The sequence below is a fragment of the Podarcis bocagei genome, assembly GCF_964188305.1.
Source record: "Podarcis bocagei genome assembly, chromosome: 8".
NCBI classification, from domain to species: domain Eukaryota; kingdom Metazoa; phylum Chordata; class Lepidosauria; order Squamata; family Lacertidae; genus Podarcis; species Podarcis bocagei.
The window spans coordinates 72,757,814-72,772,563 of NC_138133.1; the positions used below are offsets into that span (position 1 = coordinate 72,757,814).

The 14,750-nt window shown below is 45.2% G+C and overlaps 1 pseudogene across 1 annotated transcript in view; it reads left to right on the plus strand.

Moving 5' to 3' along the window:
* The first annotated feature begins 1,795 nt into the window (after positions 1 to 1,795).
* Positions 1,796 to 14,750, plus strand: part of LOC308593595 (tigger transposable element-derived protein 1 pseudogene) — a 40,261-nt pseudogene continuing 27,306 nt past the window's right edge. Inside the window, exons 1-2 of the transcript in view lie at positions 1,796 to 1,883; positions 2,067 to 3,526. The product of the transcript in view is annotated as a tigger transposable element-derived protein 1 pseudogene (transcript). The remainder of the gene's footprint in view (positions 1,884 to 2,066; positions 3,527 to 14,750) is intronic.

Consider the following 14,750-nt stretch of genomic DNA (forward strand, 5'->3'; position numbering starts at 1 on the left):
TGTGTGTGTCTATATATTTTGTGCTTGGCTCTGGCTTGTAGATCTCAGGGTTCTACAGTAGTGCCCCACAAGACGAATGCCTCGCAAGACAAAAAACTCGCTAGACGAAAGGTTTTTTCGTCCGCGATTTGCCTCGCAAGACGAATTCCCCTATGGGCTTGCTTCGCAAAACGAAAACGTCTCGCGACTTTGTTTCCTTTGTGCAAAAACCGTTAAAACCAAGGGTGCTTAGCTTGAGCAGCTGCAGTTGCGACTTGGCTTCGAGGAGCAACTGTTAGCACGTGGTTTGGTAGCCTTTTATCAGACTTTGCTCACTTTTGAAGATTTTCCAAAACTTTTCCAGAACTTTTCCAGAACTTCTCTTTCATCCATTTGGTAAGTTAAACTTTTATAACTTTTTTTGGGGGTTTTGGATTTTGGGTTGGGGTGTTTGGGATTCAAGGACTTGGTGTTGGGAAGGGGTTTGCGATAATCTGGGGGCTTGTGGGCCTTTTTGGGGAATTTTTATGATTTTCTGTGACCATTGTGCCAGGTTGTTTATTTTTGAAAATTTTTCTGAGTTTGAATTTCTGAGTGCTGGCTGGCTAGGGGAACAGTGGGGGAGGTTTCTGCAGAAATCTGGGACCATTTGGGGTTTTTTTGGGAATTTTTATGATTTTCTGTGACCATTGTGCCAGGTTGTTTATTTTTGAAAATTTTTCTGAGTTTGAATTCCTGAGTGCTGGCTGGCTAGGGGAACAGTGGGGGAGGTTTCTGCAGAAATCTGGGACCATTTGGGTTTTTTTTGGGAATTTTTATGATTTTCTGTGACCATTGTGCCAGGTTGTTTATTTTTGAAAATTTTTCTGAGTTTGAATTTCTGAGTGCTGGCTGGCTAGGGGAACAGTGGGGGAGGTTTCTGCAGAAATCTGGGACCATTTGTGGTTTTTTTTGGAATTTTTATGATTTTCTGTGACCATTGGGCATGGCTGTTTATTTTCAAATTTTTTTTTCTGAGTTTGAATTTCTGAGTGCTGGCTGGCTGGGGGAACAGTGGGGGAGGTTTCTGCAGAAATCTGGGACCATTTGTGGTTATTTTGGAATTTTTATGATTTTCTGTGACCACTAGGCATGGCTGTTTATTTTCAAAATTTTTTTTTCTGAGTTTGAATTTCTGAGTGCTGGCTGGCTGGGGGAACAGTGGGGGAGGTTTCTGCAGAAATCTGGGGGCTTGTGGGGTTTTTTTGGAATTTTTATGATTTTCTGTGACCACTAGGCATGGCTGTTTATTTTCAATTTTTTTTTCTCTGAGTTTGAATTTCTGAGTGCTGGCTGGCTGGGGGAACAGTGGGGGAGGTTTCTGCAGAAATCTGGGACCATTTGGGGTTTTTTTGGAATTTTTATGATTTTCTGTGACCACTAGGCATGGCTGTTTATTTTCAAATTTTTTTTTTCTGAGTTTGAATTTCTGAGTGCTGGCTGGCTGGGGGAACAGTGGGGGAGGTTTCTGCAGAAATCTGAGGGCTTGTGGGGTTTTTTTGGAATTTTTATGATTTTCTGTGACCATTGGGCCAGGTTGTTTTTTTTTGAAAATTTTTCTGAGTTTGAATTTCTGAGTGCTGGCCATGTTGTTATTTTTTGAATTTTTTTTTTGTCTGGGTGGGGAAGCAGTTGGGGAGGGGTTTGCAGCAGTAGGGGAGGGGCTGGGGGAGCAGTTGAGGAGGGGTTTGCAATTTCTGTGTTGTGGGTGGGTTGGTGCGTGTCTGTGGGAGCAGTTGAGGTTTTTGAAGACATTGGTGATTTTTGAAGCTTTTCCTAAACTTTTTTTGCAGCCATTTGAGGTTCCTGAGGACTTCGGTGGTTGATTGTTGAAGCTTTTCCAGAACTTCTCTTTCATCCATTTGGTAAGCTCAACTTTTAAAACTTTTTTGGGGGTTTTGGGATTTTGGATTTGGGGTTGGGGTGCTTGGGATTCAAGGCCTTGGTTCTGGGTTTTAATTTCTGTGTGGTGGGTGGCTGGGTGCTTTTGTATTTTTTGGGTTTGAAGCACATCACTGATTTTTTTTTCTGTTTCTGAGTTTACAAAGGTAGGACCTGTGCTGCCATGGGACCCAAGAAGACTGCTGCTGCGGTGGCCGGCGAGAGGAAGAAGGAGAAGGTGACGCTGGAAATGAAGAAGGACATCATTCGGAAGCACGACGGCGGAATGCGTGTGACGGACATCGCCAGGGAGTACGGCAGGAACCCTTCGACCATCGGGACCATCCTGAAGATGAGGGAGAAGATCATGGCGACTGATGCAGCCAAGGGAGTCACCAGGATCGTGAAGAACCGCCCAGCTGTCCTGGAGGAGGTCGAGAAGTTGCTGCTCATCTGGATAGAAGAGAAGCAGCGTGCAGGGGACACAGTGTCTGAGGCCGTCATTTGTGAGAAGGCCAAGGCCTTGCACGCAGACCTCGTCCGGGAACAGCCAGGAACCTCAGCCGAGCCAGAAGTCTTCAAGGCTAGCAGAGGTTGGTTTGACCGGTTCAAGACAAGATCTGGCATCCACAGCGTGGTCAGGCATGGAGAGGCTGCCAGTTCTGATGTTCCTGCGGCTGAAGACTTTGCAGCGGAGTTCCTGGAGCTTGTGAAGACGGAGGGCTACGTTCCGCAGCAGGTCTTCAACTGCGACGAGACCGGGCTGTTTTGGAAGAGGATGCCCAAAAGGACTTTCATCACTCAGGAGGAGTCCAGGCTGCCTGGCCACAAGCCCATGAAGGACCGTCTGACCCTGCTCTTCTGTGCCAACGCAAGCGGCGACCTGAAGATCAAGCCCCTGCTGGTGTACCACTCGGAGAACCCACGGGCCTTCAAGAGACACAAGATCGACAAGGAGCGGCTGAGTGTCATGTGGCGATCCAACAGCAAGGCTTGGGTCACACGTGTGCTGTTTGTGGACTGGGTCAATCTTGCTTTTGGCCCTGCTGTCAAGCAGTACCTGCTGGACAACGACCTGCCGCTGAAGGCTTTGCTTCTGATGGACAATGCTCCTGCCCATCCTAAAGGCCTTGAGGTGGACTTGTTGGAGGAGATCAGCTTCATCAACATCATGTTCCTGCCGCCTAACACCACGCCACTGCTCCAGCCGATGGATCAGCAGGTCATCGCCAATTTCAAAAAACTCTACACCAAGGAGCTTTTCAGGCGATGCTTTGAGGTGACTGACTGCACCACCATCACCCTGCGGGAATTCTGGAAGGACCACTTCGACATCGTCACCTGCTTGAAGATGGTCAACACGGCCTGGAAAGGGATCAGCCAGAGAAATTTGAATTGCGCTTGGCGCAGCCTGTGGCCGGACTGTGTGGCACCAAGTGACTCTGATGCACCAGAGTCAACAGTGGTGCAGGACATTGTTGCCTTGGGGAGGACCATGGGCCTGGAGGTCACGGAGGAGGACGTCTGCGAGCTGGTGGCGGGGCACGACGACGAGCTGACCACCGTGGAGCTGGTCGAACTGCAGGCAGAGGCTGCGCAGGAGCAGGCCTCACTGGAAGAGGAGGAAGCAACTGAGGAACGGCTGTCCTCCGAAAGACTGAGGGACATTTGCCAGAGGTGGAAGGAGGTGCAGACTTTTGCAGATCTACACCACCATGAGAAGCACGTGGCACATGACGCTGGGAACTTTTATGATACGAGGGTCATGTCGTATTTCAGGGACCTGCTGAAAAGGCGGATAAAGCAGCAGACTATGGACAGGTTCTTGACCAAGAAGCAAAGAGTGGAAGAGGAGCCTTCTTCAAGTGGTCCCCCAGAGTCTTAGAAAATGTAATGTACACTGTACTTTGTTGATTTTTAAATGTTTTTCTGTCATGTTTATAAAGTTAATTTATTTTCCCTTCAATTTTTGAACTGCTCTTTACAGTATGTGTGACTTTAAAGAGCAGTTAATAAACTGTTGTTGTACCAAATTTGGCTTTGTTTGGACTTTTTTTGACCATAGGAACGCATTAATTGATTTTCAATGCATTCCTATGGGATTTCGTGCTTCGCAAGACGAAAAATTCGCTAGACGACAAAAATTGCGGAACGAATTAATTTCGTCTTGCGGGGCACCACTGTAGTCCAAAACCACAAGAACAATAGACCCTGCAAGCCTGAAGCCTGCCACCCACTCCTAACAAAGATTACTTATTGGTCTGCTGGATAGCTCCTTGGACTTCCTGGGTAAGGTGAAATTTTGAACTATGTGGCAGGGGTCGGAGAAATGGAACAGCTCTGGTCAGTCTTTCAGTCCAGCAGGAAACCATGTACAAGTGCAGATCGTGTGAACTGGGACAGGACATATTCTGAAGAGGTCAGCTGTGTGAGTAAAGGCTCCACAAAGACATGCAATTCCACATAACCCCTGCAAGTAGCTCTGCTCACTCCTGCAGGTGGGCATTTGGGTAGCATTGCACATCTGAACAGGGGCACTGATGTCCTGCTGCAGAATCCCAGACCACTGTAAGCTTAACATTCAATGCAAACTATTTCTTTCTTTAAAAAAAATTATTAAACAATTTCAACAAAACAAATTATCCACCCAACTAATCAATTGCATTATTTTCTTCCCCTTTTTATCCCCCACTCCCCATCCCTCCCTCTCCCTCTCTCTCGAAACTTCCCTCAGCTCCCTTCTCTGATTTGTTTGCACTTGTTATTCTCTGCATGTTAGAAATTATACATATCATTACCTTATCTGTCATATATTCTATTCATAAATTTGTGGATGTTTATTCAAATAATGCAAACTATTTCTGTTTATATAAATTTAATCTTACAAGGAAACCTGACCGGCAGATATATTTCCAGACCACTGTCTCTTGAAAAAACTGCCAGCTTTAAAGCAAACTAGATGGCGATGAAAAGTAGGGATCTGCAAATATTAGCTTTTAAAGAAACAAGTGTTTGCTGATCCAGATAATGATAAACTCTCTTCAGTTGGATTTGCCCCTTCATGGATCACTGCCTTGCCATGGTGAATAACTCAGAGAAGCTATGAGCAGGGCCACCCAAGATGGACAGGTGGAGAGTTTTGACCAAACGTGATCCACCTGGAGCAAGAACCGGCAAGCCACTCCAGTAGTGCTGCCAAGAAAACTCAATGGACAAAGACAAACAAGGAGAAGAGGACAACAGAGGACGAGATGGTTGGACAGTGTTCTCGAAGCTACCAGCATGAGTTTGACCAAACTGTGGGAGGCAGTGGAAGACAGGAGTGCCTGGTGTGCTCTGGTCCATGGGGTCACGAAGAGTTGGACATGACTAAACGACTAAACAACAACAACAAAGTTGGATTTGGCCAGAAGTCTGGTAAGAACATTACAAGAGCTCTGATGAAACGGACCAAAGACCCATTGAGTCCAGTACCCTCCCTGTTCTTATAGTGGTGAAGCAAAGTTCGTGGGAAGCCCTCCTGAGAGCAGCAGCACTCTTCCTAATTGTGATTCTCAGCAAGCGGGATTCTGAAAGTCGAGGCAAAAACTTAAGTAGATAAGAAGAGCTTGCTGGATCAAGACAATTGCCCATCTAGTCTAGCTTCTTCTCACAGTGGCCAGCCAAATGCTTATGGGAAGCGAGCAAGTAGCCCCTGAGTACAACAGCACCTCTTTCCTGATTGCAACTGGCATTCAAAGGCACTCTGTCTCCAATAGTGGAGGTAGAACATAGATAGCCATTGTGGCTAGCAGCCACTGATAGCATAATCCTTCATGCAATCCCTTTTATCCCACAATGGCATACATGGGATCCAGTGTTCGCAAGCTAGGTATTGGATTTCAGGTGTTTGTTGGCTAACAGAGAAGCGGGACTAGTACTCTTTGTTCACTGTTGTTTCAGGTGTGTGCTATGTAAACAAGTTAAACCTGTTTCTATTTCGGTTTTTAAAGTCCTTAATCTTAACATTGTTAGAGGAGTTTGGAAAAAGAGCACACTAAATATCAAGAGTATTTCTTCTTCTTCTTCTTCTTTGGGGATCGCTCATAGCCGAGTAAGATTGCCTTCCATAAACACGGTTTTAACAGTGAGTTTGTAAGTGACTGTGGAGGCCAATTCTGGATCCGATCCACACATCCTTCCACAATGGAGGCATAGGTTTCTTGGCGGGAGTGAGGGTTTGCCAAGCATGCCTTCCTCTTAGCATGTTTCTCTTTTTCGTCTGGAGTTCGAGCGTCTTCAAAGCCCATGGCATCTTTGGTAAAGCCTGTTCTCCAATTGGAGCACTCACAGGCCAGTGTTTCCCAATTGTCGGTGTTTATACTACGTTTTTAAAAGATTTGTCCTGAAAGAGTCTTTTGTTGACCACCAGCATTACGCTTTCCATTTTCAAGTTTGAAGCAGAGTAGTTGCTTTGGAAGACAATAATCAGGCATCCACACAACTTGACCAGTCCAACGAAGTTGATGTTGAAGAACCATTGCTTCAACACTGGTGATCTTTGCTTCAAGAGTATTACTGACTACAAGAGACAACTCATCTTGAACAGCATGGAATTATATTACACTTTGACTCCTTATATCAGGGTTGGGGAGCCTGTGGCCGTCCTTATGATGCTGGGCAATCTGACACAGGCTGCTAGAAGTTGGAGCCCAACAATATCAAATAAATAAATAATAGAATAAATAATGCATATCTGGTCATGCTCAAGTTATTACATACCCAGATGTGTGTATTTGCCTGTATACACATGCATGCATGCACACAAAACTTTAGCTAAAAGTTGAGGGGCATTCTATGGAGAGCCATGTATTTGGACAGAGCAGAAGTAGCTACTTTGCGGGGTCTGATTCAGCCTCCCAAGTGAATTTTTCCAAATTCCACTGATTTTGGCAGCAGTCACGGTAAAAATAAAAATAAAACACTAATGTGGACATAGTGCTAATGTGGAATGAGTGGAGCCAGTGCCCTGCTGGGAATGCATATTGCTCCTGCTCAGGTAATGAGATCTAGCGTTTAATGCATGAAGAGGGAGAGACAACCCACCTTAGCTGATCTACATGAACCTGCTGAGGACACAAGGTTGTATGCTTGTGTGTGTGCACGAGAGAGAGAGAGAAAGAGAGAGAGAGAGAGAGGAAGAGAGAGAGAGTTGGCCACATCTTCTGCTGGCATGCAATGTGGATTTACACCTACAGTTTGGCATAAACATCAGGTGTTGGAGAACAATTTACAAATAACCAATGACAAAGGAGGTTTTCATTTTTTCAAAATCCATATAAAGTAACACTAGCCAGTTCCTTCCTGACTCATGGTTTTGGGTCATGCATTATTCTCATTGTTTATTTCTAAATTGCTTCCCAATATCTGATATTTTATGCTAAAGCCAATATCTCTCCAGCCTCAGATAACCAACATGCTTAACTCTAATTACCGCACGAACGAGTTACAACTATAGATTAAGCTGTTCCGTCACCCTCCCTCATACTGAGTTCCCAAACTCTTTGTTTTCTCTCTTCTACCATGTGAACCTTACCAGTAAGGAGGTCCAAGCTGGATGCTCCAAACTTAGACCATGTGGCTTAAGCAAGCCATCTTTGGGTTTCTATAGAAATAATTTTAAAACATTTTACCATTTTGTAACCTAAGTTATACTGCCAGTCTTTTCTTGCTGCTTTATGGAAAATCACATGAAACTGACTTCGGAAGAGTTTGTAAGTAACTCATTTTTAACTTGTCTCTTTCTATGCTAAGGGAGGTGGGGAACTTTGGAAGCAACTATGAAGGGTGTCTTTTAAAAGTCTAACCACCTATATTTCCATGCTTTTCTTTGCTGCATATTTTGTGACTTTAAATCTCTGCTGTGGCTCTCTCACCAAAGAGTACTTGCCCCAAACCTGGATCTAGGCATCCAGGAAATTTTCCTTTTATTATACCTTACTAGCTGCATGTTATTCTTTAACCAAACCAAATACCTCAACTGTATCTACATTTGCAAACAGGTCTTTCTAACCGAGTCCAAAGATTCTTTATGGAACATTTCCATTGTGATAAATATGTGAATTTGGTGATTATACCTGGCTTGATCTCCATAAGTGGAAGATGGGCAGACAATACAGACACAGTTGTTTATCTCTTCTCCAGCGATGGCTTGTTCTCTGATACCCTCTTCTGGCTATCCAGAAATGTGGCGTTGCTGCCTGCAAGGAGAATGTTGTCTCTTTTGGCAATTGGGTTGGACAGAAGGCTTGCACCACAATACATGTGTCGTCTCTAAGACTGTCTGCACATTACCATTTACTTTGGCTCCTATGCACTCCCGCTACTGGTGTTTGAAGCTGTGTACACATTAGCCGCAGTCCTGTAGTTTCTTGAGAGAAACTGCTGTTAGATAGGCTCTCCATCAAACTAGCTTCCATCCAATTTGAAATTGTAAGCTACATTTAATTCTCAGTTAAGCTGAGGTGTGTACATTTGGGATAGCCACTGTGCATGCACAAATGGCAGCTTCATGTATAAGCATATCAGGATCGTTGTGTTGCAGACGCAGGAACACCTAAGGGGTACATGCATTGCATGAACACATCCCTGCCCCTCTCTACTGTGTACAGCAAGACACAAATGTGACTTGAAATGCGACAGGGGTTGGGAATGACCTCGCTGTGTTTTAAGACAGTAATGTGTAGATGGCCTGAGACGCCACCAGATTCTCTTTCTAGAAGATCAGTCACAAAAGTTGCATTGTGTGTATATTATGTACGGTCCCCGAAGAGAAGAAAGCCAGAAATTGAAAGGGACCATTTCACCAGGCAGGAAAAGCAATTCTGTGGGCCCTTCTCTGTCTTGGAACCATCAGACAATGGGAAAACTATGCAGCACATGAGCAAATCCTGCTCCTTGACGTGAATAATTTAGGCTTGCACAGGAAGGAAAGAAATGTTTAGGCCCTTGCAATGTAGGTCAAAGCTGACACAAGTAGACTGCTGACTTCAGAAAGGATGTCAATTTGCAATTTTGCAGTGCAATGCGTTTGTTATTATTATTATACTTAGGAGACTTTTATCCCTCTCTCCTCCTTTGTCTTCTTCTTCCCAAAGAGGTTCTCAAGGCAGGTGAAAACAGATTTGCACATTAAAAATCGCACTCATGTCTAGTCACAGGAACATGATATCGACATGTTGCCTGGATTAACCAAGAAGGATTTCTTGCCCTCAATCTAGAATGCCCTTTGTGTCCTTTTCCTGCTAGGCAGCAATCCCACTGAGGACCTCTGAGGACACAGTGGGACTGAGCATCCAGAAATTGCTCAGCCCCATGATGTCAGCCCCCCCCCCCACATGCTGTCAACTGGCAGTTTGGGTGAATGATGTAATAACAACAGTAAAGTTGTTATCTAGCTCTTTTCAGCCACTGCCTCCTCATGGAGAGCAGGGCCATACCTCACCAAGCTTCTGCCAGACCTGTTCCCCCCCAACCCTTACACACTGGAGGTGAGGGTCTGAAGAGGCAGCTGGTCTTCAGGATTGGAAATCATGCATTTAGATCCCCAATTGTACTCTACTTGGGTATAGTAGGCTCATCTCTGCAGACCTTTTCTCCAGAGTATCATTAGTGGGGGGCATTTCACTTGGAAATGCAGTGGAGCTGAAGGCCTAGCAAGCCTTTTCTCACTTGCTACAGATGGCTGTCACTGCCTAAGGGAATGCCTGCAAATAACATCTACCTGTTTATGGATGTACGGCATTTGGTTGCACATAGTTAGCGCACCGAGCCACCATTCCAGCATGACCAAAAAAGAGAGCCCAGGGCATGGCTCAATCCAGATAAAAGGAGACGTGATTGATTTGTTGATTGAATCATAGAATTGTGGAGTTGGAGTCATCTAGTACAACCAGTGGTGGAGCAAACTGAGCGGGCATCTGGAGCGTGCCCTGTGCCCAGGGGTGGGGCTAGCCACCAGCGAGGGCGGGGCCAGCTGCCTGTGGGCTCAGGCGAGCTGGGGCAGGATGCTCTGTGGGGCCTATGAGGAGTCTGCCTGCCTCCTCCCACTCAGCCGCCCTACAGTTGAGGGAGAGGCAGTGGGCAGACCGTTTGGGGCAGCGCGCAGTCTGTGGGTGCCCAAGCCACCACATCACTCCTAGGAGAGACATGTGGATCAGGCGTGCTGCAGGTCCCGCGGTGAGTGCCACCCGGCATTTTGTCACCCCCCTTAGTGGTGACACCTGAGGTGACCTGCCCCCACCGCACCCCCTTCCTCCACCCTCCTGTAACGTCCATTCTCCTGTAATGCAGGAATCACGACTAAATTATCCCTGACAGATGACCACCCAGCCTCTGCTTAACAACTCGAATGATCAGGCCCAAAGAGAAAAATTAATCCCTGATCCCATCCCCCAATGTTCTCCTATAGAATGGACCAGGGCCAATCCGAGACATTTTGGCAACTGAGGGAAACAGCAAAATGGCATCCCTCACCAGGGAAGGAGGAGGGAGTGAAGCTCTGCATTGGGCAGGAATAAAAATCTACACACAATATGTTCCTTGGAGGCTAGATCCTGCTGCCTGAGACAGTCGCATCATCTTGCCTCATAGGGCAGGTGGCCTTGGAACAGAAAGCTATCACTTATTGCTGGGTTGGGAAGTGGAATCACACATGAACTGTGTGAGTGATGTTGGAAGTCAAGATCAAAACCTGCCCTTTGACTTGAAATCAAGAGTTCCCTCACAGAGATTCCTCGGGGTAGGACTACAGGCCTCAGTGTTCTCTGTACATAAAATGTCTGTACAAAACAGTGGGCCACACAGCTATAAATAGAGAGTTTTATCCAAAGAAGATGCCCCATTAGCACAAGGATTTCTACCTGCACAGCAGAGTTTATTCTCCCTTTCCTCTCCCCATATGGCCCACAAATCTTCTCCGGAGGGTTGGGGAACTCCCAAACATTTTTTGGGTGGGGGTGGGGGAAACAGGGCCTGCACAGTGAGAGGAGAGAGCGAGCAAGTCATGTTGTGTAGGTAGAATGCCTTGCACTAATGGGATGACTTTGTCGGATACAATCTATGCTTTTCATTTTTCATGCAAGATGATCATCTCTCGCTCTCTTAATTTTCTATCTCTCCAAACATATCACTAAGTATTCCGCTTGAGGACAGGATAACAGAGAACCTGCTGTGAACACCAGCACCTTCCAGAGCCATGTTTCAGAAGGTAGTGCATATTGCAGTGACACCAATCAAAACCAGAAGCCTTATCATTGTGGAAGTCTCAACCCTGCAAGCAAAGAACCCACATTGCCAGGTAGTCTCTAATTTCTCTAAGCAGAGATACAGGCGAATATTTTGCTCATTAGGGAATGTTAAATGTTCTGAATATGCAACATCATAATTATCATCATTGAATGCTAAATTAAATGGGAAGCAAGCCTTTAAAACTACAGTCAATGTCCTGCCAGGGAGCATTCTCATACAGCTTTCTAGGATTTAAATGGTGTGGATGTGACCACAGAGTTTGGCTTGTAAGCATCTTCTTATGCCTGGCTTGCACATAACATAAAACCACTATTTACAACAAACTATGGTTTAACATGGGGACGTGGGTGGTGTTGTGGGTTAAACCACAGAGCCTAGGACTTGCCGATCAGGAGGTTGGCGGTTCAAATCCTTGCGACGGGGTGAGCTCCTGTTGCTCAGTCCCTGCTCCTGCCAACCTAGCAGTTCGAAAGCACATAAAAGTGCAAGTAGATAAATAGGTACCGCTCCAGCGGGAAGCTAAACTGTATTTCCGTGCGCTGCTCTGGTTTGCCAGAAGCGGGTTAGTCATGCTGGCCACATGACCCGGAAACTGTACGCCAGCTCCCTCGGCCAATAAAGCAAGATGAGCGCCGCAACCCCAGAGTCGGCCAAGACTGGACCTAATGGTCAGGGGTCCCTTTACCTTTACCTATGTTTAACATGCATGAGTACCTTGAATCTCTGCTGCTCTTGACTGTGCCATGTGAGGGAGGAAACAAGCTTGTTGATATATATATGTAAGCCTAAGTGTCTGGTTTGTTTCCTTCCAAACCACAAGCAGAATCCAGGGTGTGTTCTTGGTTTAACACTCTTAGATTGCTTGGAAGAAGGAAGCCACAAGTTTGGGTTCGGTCATCATAACAAACCAGACTCTGGCTTGATTCCCCCCCTACAGTCAGAAATGGGCGAGGAGCAAAGTGGCTGTGCATGCTAAACCATAGTTCATTTTAAACTAGGGTAGGGAACCTGTGGCCCTCCTGATGTTGCTGGACTCCCATCATCCCTGGCAACCAACCATGCTGGCTGTGGGTTGGATGGGAGTTGGAGTCCAACAACACCTGGAGGTTAGCCACCCCTGTTTGAAACCATAGTTTAACGCTGCATGCAAACCAGGCCTTAGGGTGCTGGCTGTCTCGCTAGAGATCTGTCGTGGGGGCAAGTAGGCTTTCTCTGTGTTTTAAACTGTGCCTCCATCTATGTTCAACCTGAGCATCTGTGAATAAATGCAAATACGATAGAACCCCAATAAGCTTTTTAGTGACCTTCCAAGGAGAACCAAATACAGGGTAAATGCTGCACCCCTGAAGCTTCTCATTGCTCAGAGAAGCGGGGTGACCATAACATATTTTTTTAAAAAAATAAAAATACGCCATCTTTAAAAAAGGAAAACAGAATGTGTTGGGGCCAGTGCCAGATTTACGTATAAGCTAAACAAGCTATAGCTTAGGGCCCCACTCTCTTGCCCCCCCCCAAAAAAAAATTTAAAGGGAAAAAACCTGGATGTACATTTCCAAACTATAAGATAAAAAAACAAATAAAACCTACATACAGCAACAGTGTTTTGTGTTGTGTAGGCTCTTATGGTATAAGTAATGGGCCCCGTCTGCTAGCCTGCTCCCTAAAGTATCACTGGTTTGCTCATTTCTATATATAGGGTGCCTACAATCTGCATGGACTGGTTGCATGGCAACATGTGCAAATAGCTTTAGATACCTATTAGGTCCATAAATTACCATATAGCATATATTCAACACAAAAAAGAGCCAGAATTTGTTGTTGACAAAGGACAGCTGGATATATAAAGGGCCCCATTACCTTCAGTAGCTTCTTGGGACTTGCAGTACTATGTTCCTCCCCCGTCACCTCCATTTAATGTGCAGGATCCTGTCCTTGTGATGGCCTTCTGGAAAGCATGTAAACACACCGTGGAAGGAAATCCACCCCATCTTTGGCTCATGAACTGTTCTTTCCTTCTAGACAGCATGCTGTATGTTAGCACTCCAGTCTTCTCCTTACTGCTGCTGCTTCAGTGACCAGTGATTTGAACTGACAAATGGTTTGAAGCCAAATGCTGAGATGAAAATAAAATCAAGGTTGCCCCCTCTTTCTTCTCTAGACTGTGCAATGACTTGCTAAAGGCAGCATAAGTACAAATCAAAAATGTGTAAGTCTGTTGTCAAGCTAGAAGCCAACATTTCCCATTTCTCTTTAATGAGCTACTGTACGTGGGTACTGCAACATAACATTGTGGCGTAGAGCATAGCTGTTCAGGATGCCAGTCATTCCATTCCATTGCAGCCTGTTTTCTGGTTTTGCCTATCTCTTTCCCCCCGCCCCCCAATAATCCATTTGCTGGCACAACTATAAAACATATTACACAAATAGGGGGGGGGGGAATCAGCTTTTACATGCAATAAATGTACTGCAGCCCTTCATTTGCTCAGACTCAACTATTCATATTTCAGTACCAAGGACAGAGCAGAAAGTTTATCATACAGCATAATTCACTCATGGTGTCATGAATAATAACTCTAAGTCCCTTGTTGAATTGAAACTCCCTCCCTCCCTCTCTCTCTCTCCCTCCCTCTCTCTCTCTCTCTCTCTCTCTCTCTCTCTGTTTGACAACTCATACTACTTCAAGGGAAAGTTTAACTTCATGAATTGTATTCATTCATACATCTACATCTATATCTATATCCATTCAAACTGGGATAGCTCAGTTGGTAGAGCATGATTTCAGGGTTGTGGGTTCAAGCCCCAAGTTGGGCAAAATATTCCTCCATTGCCAGGGTTTGGACTAGATGACCCTCAAGGTATCTTCAAATTCTACAGTTATTTGATTCCATTTAGCTGTTGATCAATATTTATATATTTATAAAAATGCTTATATATATCAATTTCATTAAAAGAAAATCAAAGCAGTGTATAGCAACACACACACACACACACACACACACACACACACAACCCCTACATACAATAATCCTACATAAAAATCACCAGAGTCACAAAACTCTGGCTAACTGTGGGAAAGTGGGTGTTTTTTAACTGTCTGCAAAAGCCTGGCAGCATAGAGAATTATCCAGCAAGTGTCTAAAAGGGATCAGGCCAAAGCCCTACCTAGTTCATAATTCTCTTTGCACAGCAGATAGACAGATGCCATTTATTAATTTGTTTTCTGATTGCATTCATACACTGACCTTCTGCCAAGGCGCTCCAGGCAGTTTATAATTTTTAATTACTCAGACAAACAAATGACATAAAATAAAAAAGTTGTCCCGAGGGGGAAGGGGACTGGATCAGGCCTTCATGTGAGCTTTGCCTCTCTCCTGTATCTGACTGACTCTTTGCTCCATTCCCACAGGGCAGATGATGTCCATCATCAATGATGAATCCTATGGGAATCCCACAAGCAGAGCATGAGGGCAAAGGCAATAGCTAAGGCAGCAACGTGGAAGTATGAAATAAACAAAAAAATGAGAAGGACCCAGATTCTGTACTAAATCATCCTTTTCCTTCCC